The sequence below is a fragment of the Schistocerca cancellata genome, chromosome 1 (genome assembly GCF_023864275.1).
Source record: "Schistocerca cancellata isolate TAMUIC-IGC-003103 chromosome 1, iqSchCanc2.1, whole genome shotgun sequence".
Classification (NCBI taxonomy): Eukaryota; Metazoa; Arthropoda; class Insecta; order Orthoptera; family Acrididae; genus Schistocerca; species Schistocerca cancellata.
In genome coordinates this window covers 1,206,477,495-1,206,503,542 of record NC_064626.1, presented here as the reverse complement: position 1 = coordinate 1,206,503,542, position 26,048 = coordinate 1,206,477,495, and the positions used below count along the sequence as shown (strand labels likewise).

Genomic DNA, 26,048 nt, shown 5'->3' with positions numbered 1-26,048 from the left:
ATCTTCTTCCTGTCGGTTAAATTTCGCGTCTGTAGCACGTCATCTTCGTGGTGTAGCAATTTTAATGGCCAATAGTGTATTCACTGTAAATGACTTCAAATCTAGATAAATTGTGTAAATTAATTTTGTGAAACGTAATTGTTATGTCGTAAATAATATTTCAAAGATATAGTGGCAGTCAGCTTGCGGCTGTTTGCGATCGATGATAATGCCCCCTCATGAGTTCTCATTTCAACATTTCTCGTAATAGATATATGATACATGACATGTTTTAATGCTTTGTTACAGCCAACGATATGAGCTTAACGGATTGTGGCGTGGAGACGCAATAGCCGAGTAAAATTAATATTCTGCCGTTAATTCATCTGCAACTTGCCAAGCGTCCCTACGATTAATTGTCGATCATTACAAAGAGTTTTGAAAATTTGAATGGGAGCGCGGAAGCTTAAATGATCTGACCACAGTCTCCAAGCTAAGATTTCGTTTCGCCCATAAATAACATAACCGGCCCCGCAAAATTTATGGTGGTATTCCAAATTTTAAAGCGCTTTTGTAGACGTCAGTTTAGCACTAACAAAATTGTATCCACTAGTAACAGTGGCCGTCCGCCCCAGTTAATTTTAAATGTCTTGTTTCCAGAGATTAATTCCAATTTCTGCCTAAGACCATATTATTATTCCTTTTGTAACCTTGCCTGAGCAGACACATCAGCTCTGTTCTACGTTGTGAACTGTTGGTGTTTTGTTGAGAGGTGCTGTCTGATAGTTGCCTCAATGAATTAAAGCTTTGATCTTTAATATGAACCTTGTGGCTGTTAAACTGTGTGCAGGTATTGTGCATTGGGCCGCAAGGTATTCTGCCAGAACAGGTGAAAGGCTGTGTCTATTCTAAATTCTGCTATGCTCAAGGGAAATTGTGAGGTTAAATTACTGTGTAACCTTCCCACTATTTTTTTGAATAAACAGAACCTAGTTTGAACTGAACTGTAAATGATTTGAATGCACAACGGAAATAAGGCAATTATCTGGCCGTAATCAAAATTTCCGCGTACCTCGCGTCTTGACTACATTGTTACATATTTATCGAAAGCACAACAGTAAACAGACAAGCTACGTATCTACACTCCTGGAAATGGAAAAAAGAACACATTGACACCGGTGTGTCAGACCCACCATACTTGCTCCGGACACTGCGAGAGGACTGTACAAGCAATGATCACACGCACGGCACAGCGGACCCACCAGGAACCGCGGTGTTGGCCGTCGAATGGCGCTAGCTGCGCAGCATTTGTGCACCGCCGCCGTCAGTGTCAGCCAGTTTGCCGTGGCATACGGAGCTCCATCGCAGTCTTTAACACTGGTAGCATCCCGCGACAGTGTGGGCGTGAACCGTATGTGCAGTTGACGGACTTTGAGCGAGGGCGTATAGTGGGCATGCGGGAGGCCGGGTGGACGTACCGCCGAATTGCTCAACACGTGGGGCGTGAGGTCTCCACAGTACATCGATGTTGTCGCCAGTGGTCGGCGGAAGGTGCACGTGCCCGTCGACCTGGGACCTGACCGCAGCGACGCACGGATGCACGCCAAGACCGTAGGATCCTACGCAGTGCCGTAGGGGACCGCACCGCCACTTCCCAGCAAATTAGGGACACTGTTGCTCCTGGGGTATCGGCGAGGACCATTCGCAACCGTCTCCATGAAGCTGGGCTACGGTCCCGCACACCGTTAGGCCGTCTTCCGCTCACGCCCCAACATCGTGCAGCCCGCCTCCAGTGGTGTCGCGACAGGCGTGAATGGAGGGACGAATGGAGACGTGTCGTCTTCAGCGATGAGAGTCGCTTCTGCCTTGGTGCCAATGATGGTCGTACGCGTGTTTGGCGCCGTGCAGGTGAGCGCCACAATCAGGACTGCATACGACCGAGGCACACAGGGCCAACACCCGGCATCATGGTGTGGGGAGCGATCTCCTACACTGGCCGTACACCACTGGTGATCGTCGAGGGGACACTGAATAGTGCACGGTACATCCAAACCGTCATCGAACCCATCGTTCTACCATTCCTAGACCGGCAAGGGAACTTGCTGTTCCAACAGGACAATGCACGTCCGCATGTATCCCGTGCCACCCAACGTGCTCTAGAAGGTGTAAGTCAACTACCCTGGCCAGCAAGATCACCGGATCTGTCCCCCATTGAGCATGTTTGGGACAGGATGAAGCGTCGTCTCACGCGGTCTGTACGTCCAGCACGAACGCTGGTCCAACTGAGGCGCCAGGTAGAAATGGCATGGCAAGCCGTTCCACAGGACTACATCCAGCATCTCTACGATCGTCTCCATGGGAGAATAGCAGCCTGCATTGCTGCGAAAGGTGGATATACACTGTACTAGTGCCGACATTGTGCATGCTCTGTTGCCTGTGTCTATGTGCCTGTGGTTCTGTCAGTGTGATCATGTGATGTATCTGACCCCAGGAATGTGTCAATAAAGTTTCCCCTTCCTGGGACAATGAATTCACGGTGTTCTTATTTCAATTTCCAGGAGTGTATTTCAAAATAAAATTTCCAAACTATGTTCAAAATGACACATGATGCAATATGGTAACGAGTAGTGATAAACAGTGGGATGGAGAGAGCAACTATTCCTATGAAATGATATTCGAAGACAACGATTTCAGAATGAAGTACGTTTTCAAAAATACAGAGTAAGATTTCACGTGATCTTCAGACATAACCTTGATCTGAACAATATTATGCATAACAAAGTGAACAGTGTTTAAAGATGGTACAATGTAAAAGAGAATTTCTATAAAAATAAAACAGTTTAATCAGTTAATATGTTAATGCACGACTCAGGGATGTGGAGTGGCTTTTCTCTCAGCTCTGAGCAAGGGAACTAAGTTAACTAATTGCCAATAACAATGTCTACAAATTAGGTGCATGGTGCTGCAGTCTTATTTCAAACATCTTCTCTTAAAACAAAATTAACATTATTCAAATTAGGTGCGCTATGCTGCGGTCTTACTTCAAAGTACAGACATGTTCATCCTTGGTGTCCTTTACAATAAATCTTTCTTCATCTAACAGGCACAATCACAAGTCAGCATATCACTACTAAACACGTCCATCACCTACCTCACTTCAACTAAGAATATATCATGTGTACAGGCAAAGACTGTGCCGCAGTTATATAATTTGCTCTCTCTCTGAAATGCACATAAATAACACAAGAATCAAATGACATGCTCATCTTACAACTCTTATGCTTGTTTAATTGGTATTGCGGTACAGGCCATAACTGCCATCCTACGAGTTTTTTTAAGAATCTTGAAATTTAGAAATCTTCCCTCGTTAATAGGATAAGCAGCGTTACGCATACATAGTGGTTACGTTTCTGGCCGCTTGTTATATCGTGGATTCATAGATGTCAAATTACGGCCTCAGCATGAGAATGGTGTAAGCTGGACCTCTAGGAATCTACTGTTTACCTAGCCTACATCTACATCTACATTTATACTCCGCAAGCCACCCAGCGGTGTGTGGCGGAGGACACTTTACGTGCGGTAGCGTTCTCGCTTCCCACGCCCGGGTTCCCGGGTTCGATTCCCGGCGGGGTCAGGGATTTTCTCTGCCTCGTGATGGCTGGGTGTTGTGTGCTGTCCTTAGGTTAGTTAGGTTTAATTAGTTCTAAGTTCTAGGCGACTGATGACCTCAGCAGTTGAGTCGCATAGTGCTCAGAGCCATTTTTGACACTTTACCTGCCACTGTCATTACCTCCCTTTCCTATTCCAGTCGCGTATGGTTCACGGGAAGAACGACTGCCGGAAAAACTCTGTGCGCGCTCGAATCTCTCTAATTTTACATTCGTGATCTCCTCGGGAGTTATAAGTAGGAGGAAGTAATACATTCGATACCTCATCCAGAAACGCACCCTCTCGAAACCTGGACAGCAAGCTACACCGCGATGCAGAGCGCCTCTCTTGCAATCTCTGCCACTTGAGTTTGCTAAACATCTCCGTAACGCTATCACGCTTACCATATAACCTTGTGACGAAACGCGCCTCTCTTCTTTGGATCGGATCCCACACTAATGAGCAGTACTCAAGTATAGATCGCACGAGTGTTTTGTAAGACACCTCCTTTGTTGATGGACTACATTTTCTAAGGACTCTCCCAATGAATCTCAACCTGATCATTCCACTTCAAATCGTTCCGTACGCATGCTCCCAGATATTTTACTGAAGTAACTGCTACCAGTGTTTGTTCAGCTATCATATAATCATACAATAAAGGATCCTTCTTTCTATGTATTCGCAATACATTACATTTGTCTATGTTAGGGCTCAGCTGTCACTCCCTGCACCAAGCGCCTATCCTCTGCAGATCTTCCTGTATTTCGCTGCAGTTTTCTAATGCTGCAACTTCTCTGTATACTACAGCATCCATCATCCTCGAAAAGCCGCATGGAACTTCCGACACTAGCTACTAGGTCATTTATATATATTGTGAAAAGCAATGGTCCCATAACACTGCCCTCTGGCACGCCAGAGGTTACCTTAACGTCTGTAGACGTCTCTCCATTGATAACAACATGCTGTGTTCTGTTTGCTAAAAACTCTTCAATTCAGCCACACAGCTGGTCTGATATTCCGTAGGCTCTTACTTTGTTTATCAGGTGACAGTGCGGGTCTCTATCGAACGCCTTCTGGAAGTCAAGGAAAATAGCATCTACCTGGGAGCCTGTATCTAATATTTTCTGGGTCTCATGAACAAATAAAGCGAGTTGGGTCTCACACGATCGCTGTTTCCGGAATCCATGTAGATTCCTACAGAGTAGATTCTGGGTTTCCAGAAATGACATGATACGCGAGCAAGAAACATGTTCTAAAACGCTACAACAGATCGATGTCAGAGATATAGGCCTATAGTTTTGCGCATCTGCTCGACGACCCTTCTCGAAAACTAGAACTACCTGTGCTCTTTTCCAATCATTTGGAGCCTTCCGTTCCTCTAGAGACTTGCGGTATACGGCTGTTAGAAGGGGGGCAAGTTCTTTCGCGTACTCTGTGTAGAATCGAATTGGTATCCCGTCAGGTCCAGTGGACTTTCTTCTGTTGAGTGATTTCAGTCCCTTTTCTATTCCTTGGACACTTATTTCGATACCAGCCATTTTTTTCGTTCGTGCGAGGATTTAGAGAAGGAACTGCAGTCTTCCTCTGTGAAACAGCTTAGGAAAAAGGTGTTTACTATTTCAGCTTTACGCGTGTCATCCTCTGTTTCATAGCCATTAACATCCCAGAGTGTCTGGATATACTGTTTTGATCCACTTACTGATTTAACGTAAGACCAGAACTTCCTAGGATTTTCTGTCAAGTCGGTACATAGAATTTTACTTTCGAATTCACTGAACGCTACACGCATAGCCCTCCTTACGCTAACTTTGACATCGTTTAGCTTCTGTTTTTCTGAGAGGTTTTGGCTGCATTTAAATTTGCAGTGAAGCTCTCTTTGCTTTGGCAGTAGTTTGCTAACTTTGTTGTTGAACCACGGTGGGTTTTTCCCACCCCTCACAGTTTTACTCGGCACATACCTGTCTAAAACGCATTTTACGATTGCCTTGAACTTTTTCCATAAACAGTCAACATTGTCAGTGTCGGAACAGAAATTTTCGTTTTGATCTGTTAGGTAGTCTGAAATCTGCCTCCTATTACTCTTGCTAAACAGATAAACCTTTCTCCCTTTTTTTATACTCCTATTTACTTCCATATTCAGGGATTCTGCAACGGCCTTATGATCACTGATTCCCTGTTCTGTGCTTACAGAGTCGAAAAGTTCGGGTCTGTTTGTTATCAGTAGGTCCAAGACGTTATCTCCACGAGTCGGTTCTCTGTTTAATTGCTCGAGGTAATTTTCGGATAGTGCACTCAGTATAATGTCACAGCCGGCCGGAGTGGCCGTGCGGTTCTAGGCGCTATAGTCTGGAACCGCGTGACCGCTACGGTCGCAGGTTCGAATCCTGCCTCGGGCATGGATGTGTGTGATGTCCTTAGGTTAGTTAGGTTTAAGTAGTTCTAAGTTCTAGGGGACTGATGACCTCAGAAGTTAAGTCCCACAGTGCTCAGAGCCATTTGGACCATTTTTATAATGTCACACGATGCTCTGTCCCTACAACAAGTCCTAAACATCTGAGTGTGCCAGTCTATATCTGATAAATTAAAATCTCCACCTAAGACTGAGGAAATTTATGTGAAATGTATTCCAGATTTTCTCTCAGTTGTTCTGCCACTTGCTGCTGAGTCGGGAGGTCGGTAAAAGGAGCCAATTATTAACCTAGCTCGGTTGATGAGTATAACCTCCACCCATAATAATTCACTGGAACTATCCACTTCTATTTCATTACAGGATAAACTACTATTAATAGTGACAGAAACGCCACCAACGGTTGCATGCAATCTATCCATTCTAAACACCGTCTGTGCCTTTGTAAAAATTTCGGCAGAATTTATCTCTGCCTTCAGCCAGCTTTCCGTACTTATAACGATTTCAGCTTCGATGCTTTCTATCAGCGCTTGAAGTTCCGGTACTTTACCAACGCAGCTTCGACAGTTTACAATACCGATTGCTGCTTGTTCCCCGCATGTCCTGACTTTGCCCCGCACCCTTTGAGGCTGTTGCTCTTTCTGTACTTGCCCGAGGCCATCTAACCTAAAAAACCCGCCCAGTTCACACCACACAACCCCTGCTACTCGTGTAGCCGCCTGCTGTTTGTAGTTGACTCCTGACCTATTCAGCGGAATTCCTTACTAGTAGTACCAGTTCCCTGAAAATTCGCTCAAGTCGTAGTTATAATTTTGGTGCGAACTGGCGAAATATTTAAGCCACTGATTTAAGTCCAGCAATATCTAGCGTGTTATCAAATGACTTGAATCTTTTTGTATTAATACTCAAGTCAATTTTATTGTGGCTACAGACAAATCTTAAAAGGCCTTCTGTAGGATTAAGCTCTGTCAGCAGAGCCTGGCCATTTTACTATGACGCTCCCTTCTGGACCTCCTCCCGTTGCTTTCTGTGTTAAGCGGCCTGTAACTGTGTAAACTAACTTTAGTTTTAATTTTTTATAGATTTCGGAAAGGCTGTGTCTGGTCTGTCAGGTTGTTAATTTGCCTCGACGCGCGGACCCGACCGTTGTTTCCCGGCAGTGGCGTCGGCGTCCTACCTGACTGTGACGTCACGGCGGCTTCACTCGGAGCGTTTGGCAACCAAGCAGTTTGATTAAAGTTTAACACTAACGCAACGTCTGCGGACTCGTCAGGAGCGATAGAAAATGAAATGAAGTTTGCTGCTCTCTCCATTAATTGATGCTCCATATCTCAGGCCATATCTTCGACTCGGCGAGCAACAGTCTGAGGCGAAAGAGCTATTTTTTCCAAATTTTCCGTGAGGTCTGCTGGGCAAATACAAGCCGCCGAGTCGACCAGGCAATTCTTGATGAGATTCTCATCCGCAAAGGGTTGCCCTGCTTTCTCAGCGAGCATTCGTAACTTGCGAGCAAACTTTGCCCACCTGTTTCCTGCTCCTACCACGGCAAAAAAAGATGATACAATTAATTTTGTACAATCCTCTTTTTAAAACACTTTTATCACTTTAACAATTAATTGTTTCATTAATTGAAACTCAAACAAAAAACTAACAAAAAAGATCGATTTTAGGTGCGTTTTCCCCCAGTTCGTCTGAAAGGACAGCGAAATGTGGTTGCAAAATAAATTTTTATCTATTGAAATATTTGCCTTTTAATTAATTGAAAACACAGATCAAACTACAACGTATGTCTTCCCATCCATAAAAACACAAAAACAAAGAATGACTCTTAATGCCACTTTGCTGCCCGAGAGAGCGTTTGTGACGGCTTTTCAGAAAGTGGCAAGAAATAACGCACCTGAAACTTTTTGTTATTTCGGTAGAGCGCGATTTAATGCAACCCTAAAATAAAAATTAACCGAAAAGAAATGTTCCTTGTTGCTGACAATCTGTTACTCGATAACTGGCACATTGCTAAGTGACATATCAGATTATAAAATATAGTTTTATTTATCATCTTTATAAATAATAGTCATACGATAGGAAATACTTACTTCACTGTAAAGCTGCTTGAAATTTTCTTTCAGTTCTTCAAGCTTTGACTGGCGTTCCTCTTGCGACAAATTTTCGAACTTATCTGTGACAGGTATTAAAGTGCTGTTCAATCGAGTACTTTTTTAAATACATGAGTTTCCGATGACATACTACACATTTGGCATGATTTTCGACAGCACTACAGAGGAAATTAATCTCCCACTGGGGTTTGGTTAGTGCGGACGCGCAGCTACTCTTTCTTTTTGTCTGCTGCTGTTGACCATTCATCTCCATCCACTGTAGCCTTGCGTCTGTTGACTAACGTCTTTGTGTCGCTTTTGACCGCTGCTGGAGAGGCGGTCTGTCTTCCGTGCGGAGCGCGCTACAGCGGCATGGCGAGGCTCGGCGGCGGACCGCACGGCCAGCTGAGCGACACGGCTCGGCTACTGCGACAACATACGAACTCGCCCGGGGCGCTGGCCGCGGGCGATTGCGGGCGCTAGCGCCCCAGGGGCGCAGTTTGGACGAGCCTCGGTTAAACACTGTACTATTGTTGTGTATTATTTAAATTTGTGAACTTTAATCCTGTTTATTTTTACTATGTCGCTTCATTCAGTTGCTATTTTAGGGGTTAAACTTCTCCTTTTTTGATGCAGCTAGCAACTGATTTAAACCAAGGTTTTTAAGATTCTGAATTTGGCTTACCTTTACATTTGTTAAATTCAGTAATTTAACAGCTGTACATAGTTCTGAATAACAAGTAGAAGCTTCTATTATTTATGGGAAATAATCGAAACAATTGTAGTAAGATTTTCTTGTAATAATTCGTCGCTGTCACCTGAGTGACTCACTATTAATGCCTTATTTTGCTGCATGTTTTATTAAGGGGGGTAGGACGTCAAAAGGGCCGACTTGGAGCAGGAGAGGCACCACAGGACATTTTATTTTCAACTGTCTATACTCTTACAAATAAATTCATAAAACTTTGTTAGCGTGACCAGGAAGGATTCAGGATTCACACTCATAGCGGTGAAAGTGCAAAAACATAATCACAGACCTGCATGTTGAGTGTCTTCATCATCCACGACACTCACCAGACCTTGTCCCAAGTGATTTCCACATGTTTGGACCACTCAAAGACGTAATGGGACGAAAGAAGTCCCGTTCTGATGAAGAGGTACGCCACGCGGTGCATAAGTGGTTGCGCAAGAGTGGTCTTTAACATTTCTGTCATCACATTGTCATGTAAATGCACGTAAACTATAGTAAGGGACAAAACATTGTTTTGTTACCTGATATTGTCAGTGTAGAAACTCGATCTGTTATTTCAATGAACGCAGATTTTTTTTATAACATCTTTATTGGCCAATACTGCACAGATGAAATTTGATAACTAGTTTCGATCATTACATCGATGGACAAGAGAGATATAACATATAAACTAAAGAGTTTACATCTTGTCGTACAGACACTGTCGTTTTTATCCAAGCGTTACTCCTATCGTCTTAATTTTACACATTCACCGTGTGTAGGTGTATACAAATGTGCCTCTGATATTTAAATATGCAGCCGCTGTCAAAGCAGACTGGTGGGTGAACAGCATTCTGTACGTTGGCATGTCACTATGACAGTAATATCATTTTAAATCTTTAATTAGTATGGAACGTCGTTATCGTCTGAGTCTGTTACGACAGCGGCTACATACACTAATGAGCCGAAACATTATGACCACTTGCTTAACAGTTTGCTTGTCCATCTCTGGAACGAAATAAATCACTGATTCTAAGTATCAGGGATCCGACAGGTTATTGGTAAGTTTTTGGTGGCTGCTTCGGGCATGGGTGTGAGTGATGTCCTTAGGTTAGTTAGGTTTAAGTAGTTCTAAGTCTAGGGGACTGATGACCTCAGAAGTTAAGTCCCTTAGTGCTCAGAGCCATTTGAACCACACTGATGGCGCTCGATAGCGACCCAGATAGGTCCTGTAATATCCACCGCCTATATTTTATCCAGAAAAATATTCATGACATAATTGTGGGTAGAATCTGAATGAACATTCTCGTGATATTAATAAAAAGGATTTCATCGATGATAAAATAACAAATAATTATTGTCAATGACATATTTTAATATTATGTAAGAAACTATGTCTCAGACAATACTCATTGAAAAAAAATAATGGAAATCTCCATCTTTTGCTGTCTATGAATCTTCTAGAATAATCCTTCTTGGTCGGACTGTTTTACTGATCGGATGTGATTGATGTATAGTAACACAGAGGTCAGTAACAAACTGTATTATGTTGTTAAGTAATATTTGAAAAATAGAGTTTCTGTCTCATTGAAATGAATATTTTAATTTGGACTTCTATGTCGCTGTGATTCTCGTCCTATATAAATGCTAAGTTTTCTGATCAGCTACAATGGAGCACAGCCATTGGCGCTATTGATCTACAGCGTGGTTTATTGCTAACTGCTGAATAATTAGCGATTAACATTGAGAAATACTTTTGAATGTTAATACATAGAGTGAAGGTACAAAAAAGATTTAATATAAGTGACTGTCCTATGTTAGCCGCCATCTTACTGAAACATTACACCAGAAGTTTCAAACTGAATTTTTCTACCGACATAATTTTGGTGGTCGTTACTACGATAATAATTGTGTATTGGTGACCCAGAACCCACTCAGAGGTCAAAATTTCCACTTAGATTGTGAATAATCTTTAAATATAATGAACTTATATCTATGCAAACAGCTTGTTACGTGATAAAAATTGTTTTCTGCTGATGTATGAAGCCTGGTTATGTCGTAGCAACTTTTATGAAATATTTTGACAAGAAACAATACATTAGTGTCGTGTGCTTGTGGGGTATTGTGAGACAAAACTGTTCATTTCGCTTAAAGAATAGCGTTGCCACCTCGAATAACAGTGGCGGTAAAAATCGATAGACGATTTGCAACTAGTAATGAGATTATTATGCAACAGCACTGGAGATTACTAAACTCATTACTCTTGGATAGTTGAGATTACTTATCGCGCATTTAGATTGTTTACTGGTTGTATATGATCACTTTTGTGCATGAACTTAGTGCCATTTACACTCCTTGACAGACAACATTGCTACACGTTCACAGGTGGAGATTTCTTTAGCAAAATAACGATCATTAGCCGGGAAAAGCAGTGATTAAATCAAACCTCGTGTTACGTTAATAATAGTAACTGGTATTTTGTAGTCTTGCCGAACTTGCACAACACACATATACTACCACACGCCTCATTGGCGGCCAGCGTTATTTTCCTTTCATGTATGAATATGACGCTGGAGAAATTAATGTATGCACGTATATGTCATCTGGAGTTGTGGTCTTCACTCCAGAGTCTGATTTGATGAAGATTCCATGCTACTCTATCCTGTGCAAGCTTCTTCATCTCCCAGTACGTACTGCAAACTACATCCTTCTGAATCTGCTTTGTGTATTCACCTCTTGGACTCCATCAACGATTTTTACCCTCCACGCTCCCCTCCAGCACTAAACTGATGATCTCTTAATGCCTCAGAACATGTCCTACTAACCGATCCCTTCTTCTAGTCAAGTTGTTCCACAAATTTCTCTTTTCCTGATTCTACTCAATACCTCCTCATTAGTTATGTGATCTACCCACCTAATATTAAGTAGTCTTCTGTAGCATCACAATTCGAAAGATTCTATTCTCTTCTTGTCCAAACTATTTATCGTCCACGTATCACTTCCGTACGTGGCTACACTCCATACAAATACTTTCAGAAACGACTTCCTGACACTTAAATCTACACTCGCAATTAACAAATTTCTTTTCTTCAGAAACGGTTTCCTTGCCATTGCCAGTCTACAATTTATATCCTCTTTACTTGAACCATCATCAGCTATTTTGCTCCCGAAATAGCAAAACTCATCTACTACTTTAAGTGTCTCATTTCCTAATCTAATACCCTCAGCATCACCCGACTTAATTCGACTACATTCCATTATCCTCGTTTTGCTTTTGTTGATATTCATCTTATATTCTCCTTTCAAGACACTGTCCATTCCGTTCAACTGCTCTTCCAGGTCCTTTGCTGTCTCTGATAGAGTTACAATGTCATTGGCGTACCTCAAAGTTTTTATTTCTTCTCCATGGATTTTAATTCCTACTCCAAATGTTTCTTTTGTTTCCTTTACTGATTGCTCAATATACTGATTGAATAACGTCGGGGAGAGGCTACAACATTGTCTCACTCCCTTCCCAACCACTGCTTCCCTTTCATGTTCCTCGACTCTTATAACTGCCATCTGGTTTCTGTACAAATTGTAAATAGCCTTTCACTCCCTGTATTTTACCCCTGCTACCTTCAGAATCTGAAAGAGAGTAATCCAGTCAACATTGTCAAAAGTTTTCTCTTGGTATACAAATGCTATAAAACGTAGGTTTGCCTTTCCTTAATCTATTCTCTAAGATAAGTCGTAGGGTTAGTATTGCCTCACGTGTACACACATTTCAACGGAATCCAAACTGATCTTCCCCGATGTTGGCTTCTCCTAGTTTTTCCATTCGTATGTAAAGAATTGTTGCTAGTATTTTGTAGCCGTGACTTATTAAACTGCTGTTCGCTGATTTTCACATCTGTCAACACCTGCTTTCTTTGGGATTCGAATTATTATATTGTTCTTGAAGTATGAGGGTATTTCGCCTGTCTCATACATCTTGCTCACCAGATGGTAGAGTTTTGTTAAGCCTGGCTCTCCCAAAGCTGTCAGTAGCTCTAATGGAATGCTGTCTACTCCTGGGGCCTTGTTTCGCCTTAGGTCTTTCATTGCTCTGTCAAACTCTTCACGTAGTATCATATCTCCCATTTCATCTTCATCTACATCCTCTTCCATTTCCATAATATTGTCCTCAAGTACATCACCGTTGTATAGACCCTCCATGTACTCCTTCCAACTTTCTGCTTTCTCCTCTTTGCTTAGAACTGGGTTTCCATCTGAGCTCTTGTTATTCATACAAGTGGTTCTCTTTTCTCCCAAGGTCTCTTTAATTTTCCTGTAGGCAGTATCTATCTTCCCCTAGTAAGATGAGCCTCTACATCCTTACATTTATCCTGTAGCCATCGCTGCTTAGCCATTTTGCACTTCCTGTCGATCTCATTTTTGAGACGTTTGTATTCCTTTTGGTCTGCTACATTTACTGTATTTTTATCTTTTCTCCTTTCATCAATTAAATTCAATAGATCTTATGTTACCCGAGGATTTCTATTAGCCCTCGTCTTTTTACCTACTTGATCCTCTGCTACTTTCGTCTCTCAAAGCTACCCATTCTTCTTCTACTGTATTTCTTTCCCCCGTTCTTGTAATCGTTCCATAATGCTCTCCCTGAAGCTCTCTACAATCTCTGGTTCTTTCAGTTTATCCAAGTCCCATCTCCTCAAATTCACACCTTTTTGCAGGTTCTTCAGTTTTAATCTACAGTCCATAACCAATAGATTGTTGCCAGAGTCCACATCTGCCCCTGGAAAAGCCTTACAATTTAAAACCTGGTTCCTATATCTCTGTCTAATATTATATAATCTATCTGAAACCTGTCAGTATCTCCAGGCTTCTTCTATGTATACAACCTTCTTTTATGATTCTTGAACCAAATGTTAGCTATGATTAAGTTATGCTCTGTGCATAATTCTACCAGCCGGCTTCCTCTTTCATTTCTTACCCCAATCCACATTCACCTACTACGTTTCCTTCTCTCCCTTTTCCTACTACCGAATTCCAGTCACCCATGACTATTAAATTTTCGTCTCCCTTCCCTATCTGAATAATTTCTTTTATCTCATCATAAATTTCATCAATCTCTTCGTCATCTGCGGAGCTAATAGGCATGTAAACTTGTACTACTGTGGTAGGTGTGGGATTCGTATCTATCTTGGCCAGAATAATGCGTTCACTATGCTGTTTGTAGTAGCTTACTCGTACTCCTATTCATTATTAAACCTATTCCTGCATTACCCCTGTTTGATTTTGTATTTATAACCCTGCATTCACCTGACCAGAAGTCTTGTTCCTTCTGCCACCGAACTTCACTGAGTCCCACTATATCTAACTTTAACCTATCCATTTCCTTTTTTAAATTTTCTAACCTACCTGCCCGATTAAGGGATCTGACATTCCACGCTCCGATACGTAGAACGCCAGTTTTCTTTCTCCTGATAACGGCGTCCTCCTCAGTAGTCTCCGCCCGGAGATCCGAATGGGTGACTATTTTACTCCGGAATATTTTACCCAAGAGGACGCCATCATCATTTAAACTAAAACTAAACTCCTCCCGAAGAGGCCATGAAGGACCAACGGTACCGACCGTCCGCCGTGTCATCCTCTGCCCGTAGGCGTCACTGGATTCGGATACCAAGGGGCATGTGGTCAGCACACCGCTCTCACGACCGTGAGTCAGTTTACGAGACTTCTCAATCAAGTAGCTCCTCAGTTCGCCTCACAAGGGCTGGTTGGTTGGTTGGTTTAAAGATTAAAGGGACCAAACTGCAAAGGTCATCGGTCCCTTGCTTCATAAAAACACAGAGCACAGTGAAACCATCCACCAGTCAGGCGAAGCACTAAAATAAAAATTCCGGGGGAAGAAAAGCGCCATGGTCAATGGTAAGACAACACGGAAAACGGAGCACAGCAACAAAAACTACATAGAGAACAAAGGCAGAAGGAATTAAAACTGCACAGCAGAGGACTGTGGCTGGCTGATCACGAAAATAATAGGATGAGCCAGCCACTCTGCAACACGTTAGAACCTACAGCCTAAAAGATTAGGGTGGAGTCGAATTACAACACAAAACAAAGTAAAAGATGCAACACAAAAGAGGGTGATGTAATAAAATTAAATGGACCTATAAAACCCGATCTGCCAGAGAGACATTGTCACCTAAAAGAGATGATAAATCACCCTGGAGATTAAAAGCATGCCTGAGAGCAGTTAAAAGAGGACATTCCAACAACAGATGGGCCACCGTCATGGTTGCACCACAGCGACAATGAGGGGGGTCCTCTCGACGCAGCAGATGACCATGCGTCAGCCAAGAGTGACCAATGCAGAGCCTACAGAGAATAACAGAATCCCTGCGAGAGGCCCGCATGGAGGAAGCCCACACGGTCATGGTCTCCTTTACACACCGCAGCTTGTTGGGTACAGACAGAGTGCGCCATTCGTCTGCCCACATCCCAAAGACTAGAGATGGGGGATCCGCTCTTGAACTAATTCATAGAGTTGAATCTTTCAAAGGAGTGAACAATCAGTGATTCAGAAAAAAAGAACGGTAGCTCCAAACGTTTCCCATGGCAGAGAGGCAGAGAGAGAGAGAGAGAGAGAGAGAGAGAGAGAGAGATGGAGCATATCAGCAGCGCCTCTGCTGGTCACAGCACAGTGCACGCCACACAACACAGCCAGCGCCGGCCTCTGCCCTGCTTCTACCTTGGCTGCCTGCATTGTGCAGTGCCCCATTGGATTTTGTGTTTCACATATGCCGTGCCGTCTCTGTGCATCGTCTGCCGCGTGCAGTGTCTGGCGCAGCTTAACTTCGCATCGCACTCTGTCGGCGATCGTTTCAGTCGCACATCCTGCCCTCTGGGCAGTTGATGCGAGCAACAGGACAGAGAGCCACCTAGCGGATAACATAGGAACTACTTGCAACAACCTTCTCGCAAGGGAACGGACGATTTGTCTCGGAGCGGGTGAGTTCACCGCTCCCCCCACCCTCAGAACTCGCCCGCTCAACGCTCACCCCACCGTTCTCGACTCTAGCCAGAGCGTTGAGCAAAGCAACTCAAGTGCCACTCTGGTCTCTGCGGTCTTAGCTCACGCAGTAATACAGCTCGCGGCTCGACCTGCTCGACTCAGTGCTTCTGCATCGGAGTTCGTCTCTACTGGATATTGTTCTTCGTAGTAATACCGCTATGTATATTACATTATTATGTTATGTATACATCATTTGTTTTTATTTTATTTTTATTTGTTTAAACTGATCAGATTAGGTTCCCGACGACTCCTCTTACTATAGGATTTTTATTATGGACACTCGAATTTACGCTTTAATTACGAGCGAACCGATAAACGTATCGCAAAATGTGATACACCAATATTTTCCTTGTTTTATTCTGCGTAAGGCTATATGCAGCACTTTCGTTTTACAGTCAAATTTATATTTTTTTTTCTTATTCTGGTACGGATTTTGCGATTTTAGGCGTCTTCGGAAGGAAACGTTCACTTTAAAAATATATGGCTTGCGATGTATTTGTATGAGGTTAATGAAATTTTAATACATTATAGCCAAATATATTGTTAATGTAAATCTCAAGTTACAACATTTTCTGATCACCCAAAAAACCATGATAGTGCAAAATAAATCAATAATCAAAAACTTTGTCATATCGTGGAAATTTCAATAAACAATACAAAATTCTTACTCATTATCTGTGTTACTTCAAAATAGGATCAAATAAGATCAAAATACAGGTATAGTACTGGAATAAACCAAGTTTAAAGGGCAATGTGCCTTCCATTTATTTTCTATTGTAAATGAGTGGTGAGTCATGAAAAAGAGCTAATTCATTTCAGGGAGTGAACAGTTCTGATCCAATCTCTGAAAAGAACAGTTTTGCCCATCTCTACCAAAGACCCAACGGCGTAACACCGATCGGAGATCAGTTGCCGGGAGGCTGATCTCCAACGGCAGTTTGTGGGTGACTTCTTTAGCTAACTTGTTGGCGTGTTCGTTTCCCGCTATTCCAACGTGTTCCGGGGGTCCATGTGAACACCACTGAACGTCCACGCTGTTCAAGAGCATGAACGGACTCCTGGATGGCAACAACAATGGGATGGCGTGGGTAGCACTGGTCAAGAGCCTGTAGACTACTGAGAGAGTCACTGCAAATGACAGAAGACTCGCCAGTGCCGGTACTAATACGCTCAAGGGCACGAAAAATGGCTGTTAGCTTTGCGGTGTAAACACTGCAGCCTTCCGGCAAGGAGCGCTGGTCTACATAGTCCGCATGAGCATAAGCGTACCCCACACGGCCATCAACCATCGAGCCATCTGTATAGATAACCTCCGAGTCACGGAATGCGTCTAGGAGAGCAAGAAATTGGCGGCGCAAGACTGCAGGAGGAACTGAATCCTTTTGCCATTGTGAGAGGTCCAGCCGAAGCTGCGGCCGACGAATACACCAAGGTGATGTATGTGGGTGGACCTGAAAAGCAGATGGAAGAGGCAAAGACTCGAGGTCACTAAGGAGTGACCGAACACGGATCCCAATGGTATGGCCTGATCGAGGCCGCCGGTGTTGGGTATGGACTGCCGCATTAGCGAAAAGGAGACGGTAGTTAGGGTGACGGGGAGAACAATGGATGTGGGCAGCATAGTTGGCTAACAATTGTTGACGCCGAATACGAAGCGGAGGAACCCCAGCCTCAGCAAGGAGGCTATTAACAGGGCTGGTGCGGAATGCTCCTGTCGCCTGTCGAACCCCACAGTGGTGAACGGGGTCCAGCAGTTGGAACGCCGAGGGCGACGCTGAGCCATACGCCACACTCCCATAATCAAGCCGGGACAGCACAAGGGCTTTGTAGAGCTGCAGCTGCGTATTACGATCTGCACCCCAAGTTGTGTTGCTGAGGCAACGAAGGGCATTCAGATGCTGCCAGCACTGACGCTTGAGTTGACGAATATGTGGAAGCCAAGTAAGCCGGGCATCGAACAGCAATCCCAGAAAACGGTAAGTATCAACAACCCTGAGCATGGCATCCTGAAGATAGAGCTGAGTGCACCACGCTTGCCAACAGCGCTTGACAGACCGGACGGTCACTTATCCAAGTGCTAGCCCAGCCCGACAGTGCTTAACTTCGGTGATCTGATGGGAACCGGTGTTACCACTTTGGCAAGGCCGTTGGCGCCATCATCATTTAACCATACTGTAAAGCTACATGCCCTCGCGAAAAATTACTGCTGTAGTTTCTCCTTGCTTTCAGCCGTTCGCAGTACCAGCACAGCAAGGCCGTTTTGGTTAGTGTTACAAGTCCAGATCAGTCCATCATCCAGAATGATGCCCCTGCAACTACTGAAATGGATGCTGCCTCTCTTCAGGAACCACACGTTTGGCTTGCCTCTCAACAGATACCCCACCGCTGTGGTTACACCTACAGTACGACTATCTGTATCGCTGTGGCAAGCAAGCCTCCCCACGAACGGCAGGGTCTTTGGTTCATGGGGTTCATCTGGAGTATTGCAAGATGTAACTAACAACGATTGAACTACTCTATTCACCGATAGCTAGTACAAAGGTAGTAACTGATAATTCATTAATTAATATATACTAATTATAATGATCATGGCGTTAAATGTCAGTGCTTCAGTAATCCGGCTGCGAGTGTAATACTTTCAAGTCTAATTGCCTTGTAGATGTTTTGTACATACATTTCACCCATTTAGCTATTGTTATTTGTATATATGTTAGTTGTAAGATATTTTGTTATTGCCAGTGATATGTTTTTGTGCAATATTAGTGTCAAACATGGTTAGACCGAAGAAGCACGTAAAGTAGAATGAGCATGCTGTTGCAGAGATGGCATCAGACCCTCAAATAGATCAACCTTCACACACTTCAGTGCAAGTCCTTGATAATGTAAATGTAGACGATAATGATTTATTACCTGATATCCTGAGCGAAAATCAAACTGAGGAGTTGTCGACACAAACGGTCATTCCTGCAGTTAAAGCTTTAGAACTGAATGATAATATTTCTACCGGGCAAGGGGCAGAAATTAGCATGCTAGAATTATTATTTGAAAAGTTCAATATCATGGAACAAGGAAAAGAAAAGCGTAGGAAAGAAAAGGCGACAAAAGAACAACAACGCGAGTTCAAGCAGCAGAAACATAAGACCATAGGTGCGTGAACAGCAGCGCGAGCGCGAGGAAATTCATGGAACAAATAAACAACAATTTTGTAGAACGAGATAAGGAAATGATCCAGAGAATTAATCAAGTGTTAGTCGATCGCGATACAGCAATTACGACTTATTTCAAGAAAGAAATCAATGCAATAAAGACTGGTATTAAACCGTTAGCAAACATACCAACTTAAGTGATTAATCTTCAAACTGAAGTAGATAAGTTAGAAACGGAGCTTTGACTACTACTGTGGAATCAATACAGTATATCACCACAGAAGCACAGAAACAAGTCCGAACGGAAGTAGCCAGGGCATTGCGCATTGAAAATCACAACCTTGAACAATGTCAGCACACAGCAACGAGATCGCTGGTAATGACAGGCAAAAGAACAATGAAAATTTATCGACAACCTCTGTTGCAGTTCATAACAGAACACGTTTCGGTAATCAATCTGTATTATCCCAGCAATTTGTTTCGCCAAGAAACCCAAATTATGAAGCAGAGTGTACTTGCAGTAAAGTGAGTACACCGCCTGCTAATGGTACCTTAATGCACGAAGAGAGCTTAATTAAACACTGCCAATTCCAAGTATTCAACGAGGAGAGTAAAAAGAATATTCATCCCGTAGTTTTTATTAGAAACTTTAGATGCGTTCTTCCAAAGTCTTGAACGGAGGAACAGAAAATTCAGTTTGTATTTTCACACATTTCCGGTGACGCATCGCTCTGGGCGTTCAACACAGCAGAAACATGCAAAACATTTAAAGAATTTGAGAAGGCGTTTCTCGACCAGTTCTGCTCAGCGTCGACTCAAGAACGACTAAGAAAGATTGTATATAACGCAGAAATATGTAACTCGAAGACAGGCTCTTTGAGAAAATGCTTTGAAAAATATATTAATATGACAAGGTACTGGGATGAACCGGTAACCATACGGGACCTGTTACGAGTATTGAAGGCTAGATTGCCAATAGATAGTAGAGAGAATTTTTATGTGTGATAGATTCATTAGACTTAGTCCAAGAACACGCCAGAAAGAATTTTGACGCAATAAATAGTGCCAACTGTTCTAACGGAAAAGGGTCCTGAAACGGAATCAATGGAAATAGGGGCGAAAGCACTCCCAAGAAAAACAAAAACAAAACCCATGGTAATGGAAAGTATAGTAATAGTAAAAATCTTTACAACCAAAAACCTGATTACTTCTTTAATAGTAATAATTGCCAGGAAACCAATGACTACCACCATCCGAATGGTAATCAAAGGCAATATGGTAATGAAAAACCCAATAATAATAATAATTCTAAACGTAAAAGACGAAATGAAAATAAATCGGACAGTCCGTACAAGGATAAACCAAAAAACATGGGTGGTGACAATGAATATTGGTAATTGAATATTGGTGACAACCAGAGCCACGTCATTGGCAGCCGCAACAAAATTTTATGAATCCAGATCAGGCAGTAAATTATGTACAGGCTGTACCAATGCCGAATAACCATTATCCACAATGGTGGGACCCGAGTAGATCACCGCCGACTGTAGAATCACAAACTGTGCAAATAGTGGAGGTATCCTCGGTGGCGAAACAAAACATACAAAGGTCAACAAACCAATTTGGTCCCTGTAGGCCTTTGCCAGGAGACCGAAAATAAGAATGAAGGCAATATGTGTATGCAATGGAACGTTAATATGATTCGCTATCAGGATGGTAAGAAAATCGAAGATGAACTCTATCGAGAATTTGCCGTCGCTGTGAGGCGTAGCGCCGTGTAACGATCCTGCCTTGGAGGCGGTTAAGTGGGAGATGTGTCTCAGAGCTGGATAGTGACAGATGGTGACGTGAGATTGGACGCGCACGTAGTTTATGTATCAGCCGACAGAGAACAATATTGGATAGGGGGACTGTGATTTTAGTTTCGATTGTGCCCACTAGAGTGCACTAAAGTAATAGAATGTTTTTCATAAACTGTTCTAGTATTTTCATAAAGTGTTATTATGTCTTTTTGTGTATGTAAAATGTTATAAATGTGTTTTAGCAATATGAATGATGCGTGAGTGTGGCTTAAGGTTAATATGAAGATCATTGTTTAACGAGTTATGTAGTAGGATTTAGTGTGGGAACATTTCGAAGAAGTATAGATATGGAAAAAGGGGATTTTTGTAGAATAGATTTGTAAAGTAAGTTTATGGTAAAGGGAAAGTTAATTCAGGTATAAATAACAATAGTAAATAACTTTATGCATAAACAAAACTTCAGCATATTAGATAATTACGTCGGTAAAATGTGCAGTCGTTAGGTTTACTATTTTGCGATTGGTTATTGATGAAATGCGCGGACTGACGCGGGACAATGTTGTTTTGCTATTGGCTGTTGAATAAACTGACCAATGGTAAAGCAATATTCTTCGCGCGCCTTTCTCTGCTGATAGAGAAGACTTAGAGTATTCTAAAGAAGGGTGGGAGCCTAGCCATGAAACAGATCGGACGTGTGTAGTAGTAGTTCCGATGGGAATGTTAAGTTGCCGGATCTAGCAGTGTTTCATACATCAAAAGAGTTGTAAAATGACGGCATAATTTCGGAATTTTTAAGTGAATTTTGTGACGAGAAAAAACTTATATTCCGCGTGGCGTATTGATCAGGTTGGTGGGTAAAAACTGCATTTTGTACCGACAGACTTAATATTTGGCGAGCATTATCAATCTAAAACAATCAGTATCTTTGTAGCTATTACTTTTTCGGGAAATGCAACACCATAAACTTGCTAACGTGAGTGAAAGGGATTGTGAGTGACTGTTTTAAGACTAGCATGGGCTTGCCAGTGATACTGGTTCACCTAAGCTTCAGAATATATTAATTGAGGACAAAATTTCCAACCTTTCATTTGTGTGAAAACTTTCTCCCGAAACGTAGATTAGTGACTTAAATTGCAGCCTGGTTCACGTCGAAGTACAGTATGTTTCACTCGGCTTTCTTACTGATGATCTGCTGGGACGATGTTCACAGGTAGGTGCAGGTCCGTCGTAAAGGGATGGAAAGAATCGCGCCGCCGCAGCTGATAGGGAAGAAAGCGAAAGTATTGAAGCAAGTGTCAATGGAACCAACAATGGTGTAGCAACCATTATCCTCCTCGACACAAGTGTGAGTGTATCGGTGATGAACGCACAATTTTTCAAGAAGGTAACGCAAATAAAAAAGACTGCCGATTTTGCCTGTTAGGAATTGCAACGTTATACGAGCGCTGGGAAAGAAGGCACAAATTGTGAAGTACCAGGCACAGGTTCAGGTTTTCTTTGGAAATGACAGCTTTATATGCACTTTTCTATTAATGGAAAACTTATCGATACTGGTGTTACTGGGCCTTGAGTTTTTACGGGACAGAGAGGCTATAATAGATCTCGCCCTGGGAACATGTGTACTTAAGTACCGGCAGCGACCAATAACGTTGAAGCTGAATCGGAAGTTCGGTGCGAGTCTTCCGCTGACAAGAGGATTAGATCTATCTGTCGGCAAACAAAAATTGTTGGTGTTAGAGTATGATGACCCACAAATGTGTCATACTAACCGAAACGATGGTGCACCCAATACCGTGAATGACATCAGCACAACAATAGAGGAGAAGGTGAAAGAGGCATCTTGCATTGACGCTTCATAGGCGGGGCAATTAATAAAATTGCTATCCAGATACCATGAAGTATTTATCAGGTATCAGAAAAGATTACGTTTATGATATGAAAGTCCATCCCCTAAGACCTAGTGTAGAGCTTCTTACTCAATTCCCTGTACAAAGAAAAATGAAGTAATGAAGGAATTCCGAAAAATGCTGGACTGGGGAATTAGTGAAATATCAAATTCACCATATAGTAGTCACTGTAGGCCATAACTGAAGCAGATAAAAGTATACGTTTAGTTATCGTCGCACGAGACATCAACAAGATTATTGTGGCAGTGCGAACGAGGCCTGAAAACCTAGACGAGAAAATTCGTAAATTCTTTGGTAAAAAATATCTGATTTGCGTCCTTCATTTTGGCTGATCCTATTATCTAAGGAATCTAGACAGTATACTGCTTTTTTGTTTGAAGGCCGGAGATACCAATTCTGTGTTCTACCCTTTGGCTTGAATATTAGTGCTGGTGTCTTCATAGCAGCCTTAGATAACTTACTAGGACCCCAGCTATTAGATCAGGTCACAGCATATGTGGATGACCTTTTGATAGCGACAGACACTTGGGAAGAACACCTAGAATTAATACAGAATGTGCTAAACAAGTTTCTAGAAAGGGGATTAACTGAAAATTTTAAAAAATATCCCAGTTTACTCGACGAGATATAAAATTCTTGGGTCACATAATATCGCCTCAAGGGATAAGACCAGGTCCAAGCAAAATGGAGGCAAGTACGAATTTCCGTACCCACGGTCGAAAAAATAACTCAGAAGTTTCATTGGGTTAGCATCCTTTTTTCGACAATTTCTGACTATTCAGCAGCTTAACAGCGAAGCGTTACTGAGCCTGTTAGAAAAAAATGCACAGTGGTGCTGGACATCGCAGTGCAGGCAAGACTTTGACAGTATCAAGGAGGCGCTTAATCCACTGATTCTCCATCAGCCGGAAATGTCAAAGGATTTCTTCACTGCATCAGACGCCTCAAATTATGGTATCGGGGCATGCCTGTTTCGAACTGAACAGATAATCGATGATCTGGAAGTCAGAATGATCGGGTTTGCCAGTAGAATACTAACCAAATGTGAACGCTCCTACACAGTGAGCGAACTTGTGGCACTCACTGTACTAATTGCTTTTAAAAAATTCCGGTAGTATGTATATGGGAAGCATGTTAACGTTCTCTGTGATAATTAGGCTTTGAGTTTTATGTTAACTTGCAAGTTACTGCATGGACGTTTAGCTCAGTGGACTCTAGCTCTACAAGAATATGACTTTGAAATTAGGCATGTTCATGGACCTGATAAACCAGTTGAAGACGCATTATCCAGGCTACAGCAAGGTTTGCCAGCCTTAGTTGAAAACTCCACAGAATATAAGATCTTGCTGGTGAAGGACAAAGCTGACAGAAAAAAGTATCTAGTGTCGGGTAAAAAACTGAAGAAATGTCAAGAAAGTGATCCGATGTGGAAGAGCATAAAGGACAAATTGCGTCAACGAAGTGACAGAGCTTTCCACCAGTATTATGAGTTAAGCAACGATATTCTGTTTTACAAATCAGACGATTCTCACAGTAACTGGCCAGTGTGTATTTCATCAGACCAGCTTGAAGACCTGGTTTGGTTAACACATCGAGCATGGCGATATTTCGGCATTATCAAATCAGTTATCAAATCAGTTATCAAGTCAGTATTGTTACTATCCGAATATAAGAAGAAAAATACAATAACTTATAAGAACATTTAAGATATGCCAGAAAGTGAAACCGAGCAATGTATGCAGGGACACTGAATTACGTCCCAGTATTGCACGATGACCGTGACAGATCGAAGCTATCGACATTGCAGGACCCATACTAACTGCTAGAGGGGGCTGAAATATATCCTAGAACTGTATAATTTGTTTACTAAATTCGTAAAAATGTATCCACGCCGAATGTCAACTGCCAGCAGTATTGGTAAAAGGTTAACAAATGATTATATCAAGTTTGTCGGATGCCCCTCTATCTTGATAAGTGATAATGCTACATATTTCACTGGAGAGAGGTGGAAAGGTCTTATGGAAGAACATAACATCAAACATGTCTTGGTTTCACGGTTTTCTCCCAGCAGTAATCCGCTCGAGAGAACTTTTAGAAGCTAAACCCTTTCATCTGAACTTACGCCCACAACAAGCACACTAAATGGGTAGAATACATAAATAGTTTTATGGAAACCTACAATAATTTACCGCACATATCAACTGGTTTTACACCGTGTGAACTAATGAACGAACAGAAGAACGAAGTAAATGAAAGGGATAATCCCATACCAAAGATCTAAGAAGATCTAAGAAGATCTAAGAATCAGGAGAAACTGGATATCGCATTACAGAATATAAGTGGCCAAGCAGAACTTCACAAGGCAAACTTTGATAAAAAAACTTAGTAACAAACAGGAACATGACGTTGATGAATTTTTATTGCCAAGAACGCATCCAAAGGCATCGGTAATCAAGAGGAAGAATAGGAAATGGCATTTATTTTACCAAGGACCATTTAAAACAATCTCAATCCCACATGACGTATGTTATGTAGTAGAAGATGTCAGTATAAAGATCCTAAAGAAATATTTGCAGTAGGAAACCACTTCTGTGTCACTATAAAGAGGATAATATGTCTAGTGCAAATGCACAATATCACAAATGTACTTATGTAAATAGTAGTTATAGCGAAATGCTCTCATAAGTAATTTCATGAACATATACGTACCATAATATGAAACTTTCTGGCAGATTAAAACTGTGTGCCCGACCGAGACTCGAACTCGGGACCTTTGCCTTTCGCGGGCAAGTGCTCTACAAACTTTTTTTTTTTTAAATCTCATTTTGTTCGCTTTTGTTCGTTTCATCTCCTCGGGGCGGACGTCGTAAGACATCCGTTTAAGTTCGTTGTTGATCGATTAGCTCAGTTTTTTTTTTTATTACAGAGGGCTGACAACCCTCTGACCGAACACGCTGAGCTACCGTGCCAGCATAAATATCTCTCGAGTCAGTTACACTACTCACCACGCTACACAAGAATCACATCCAACTCAGCTACCCAAGCACGACTCACGGCCCGTCCTCACAGCTTTACTTCTGCCAGTACCTCATCTGCTACCTTCCAAACTTTACAGAAGCTCTCCTGCGAACCTTGCAGAACTAGCACTCCTGAAAGAAAGGATAATGCGGAGACATGGCTTAGCCACAGCCTGAGGGATGTTTCCAGGATGAGATTTTCACTCTGTAGCGGAGTGTGCGCTGATATGAAACTTCCTGACAGATTAAAACTGTGTGCCTG

At 42.3% G+C, this 26,048-nt stretch overlaps 1 pseudogene; it reads right to left on the bottom strand.

The window, feature by feature from the left end:
- Positions 1 to 17,948: 17,948 nt before the first annotated feature.
- On the bottom strand, positions 17,949 to 18,066 carry LOC126099604 (5S ribosomal RNA; annotated as a pseudogene).
- Positions 18,067 to 26,048: the final 7,982 nt, after the last annotated feature.